The sequence below is a fragment of the Vombatus ursinus genome, unplaced genomic scaffold (genome assembly GCF_900497805.2).
Source record: "Vombatus ursinus unplaced genomic scaffold, bare-nosed wombat genome assembly UNPS02014832.1, whole genome shotgun sequence".
Lineage (NCBI taxonomy): Eukaryota > Metazoa > Chordata > Mammalia > Diprotodontia > Vombatidae > Vombatus > Vombatus ursinus.
The window spans coordinates 74,769,348-74,770,663 of record NW_020954610.1 but is presented as its reverse complement, the minus strand read 5'-3'; positions in this window follow the sequence as shown (position 1 = coordinate 74,770,663).

Here is a 1,316-nt window from a genome sequence, read left to right as displayed (position 1 = left end):
CAACCCAGCCTAAACTGAGTTCCTTCAAAATGAGCATGAGAGGCGAGAAACTGCCAGATTGAAGGCATATAAGAAAAAACATTCACACAAATATCTTATTTTACTAGGGAATGCATTACCCCAGGCAGAAAATAAATTACATTGCTGTTCTAGTCTATGGTTGTTAAAGGGCATCATTCACAGAAAACATACTCATTGACAGTTGCAAAGCTGTTTGTTTGCCAAACCTTTGAAAATTAAAGATCTAAATCATTTACCATTTTCTCTCTCTTTTTTTTTAATAAAAAGGAACCTTTAATGATCAGAAATATATGAGTAAATACTTCTAAAAATCTTACTATCTAAGACTTGAAAGCACAGGTGTTTGGGTAAGTAGGGGGCTTTCTCTCCATTTTACTTTTCAATTCAATTAATTGAGCATTTATTGAGTGCTTGCTATTTGAAAAACATTATGCTAGGCACTGGGGATAATACACACACAGACACAAATAAAAAATGACTCCTACCCTCACAGAGCTTAAAGGTTCCTGGGGGTATAACAACATTTACACATTAGGTAAATACAAGATAATTTAAGGGGGAAAGAAAGCATAATTAGGAAGAAGAGGACCAGCATCCTGGAGGAAAAGGTACTGAAGTTGAGCCTTGAAGATAATTAAGGATTTTAAAAGGAATAAGGTGAGAAGGGAGTGCATTCCAGTCTTTTAGGACAACCTATGCAAAGACACTGAGACAGGTGACAGCAAGTACACCAGTTTGACTGGAATGTGCAGACTAAAGAAGACTACAATGCCAAATAAGGTCAGAGAGGTGAGCTGGTGCCAGATCAAGAAGGACTCTACTTGCTAAACTGTATTTTACCCGTGAGACAATAAAGAGAAGGTTTCTGAACAGGAGAGTGATGAGGTCAGACATGTGCATTAGGCAGATTATTTTAGCAGCTTTGTGGGTCTTGGTCTGGAAAGGGAGGAGTTGAAGCAGGGAAAACAATTTGGAAGCTGTTGCAAAAGTCCAGGACAGAGGTATTGAGAGCCAAAAACTAGAGTAGAGATAAGGGGACCAGCTGTGTAAGATGTTGTGGATGTAAAATTGATGAGTTGGCAGCAGTCATAAGGCATGGGAAGGGACAGGGTGGGAGAGCAAAGAATCTAATATGCTTGACCCCAAGGTCATGAATCTGTGTGACTGGAAAGACAGTGGTCTTCTCTATGGAAATAAGGAAGAGGAGTGAAAGATGAGTTTGGGCATGATGACCTGTGAGGTTCCCTTGGACTCTCAATCTTCTGTTTTGCCATGGTCACAGATAACAATAACAC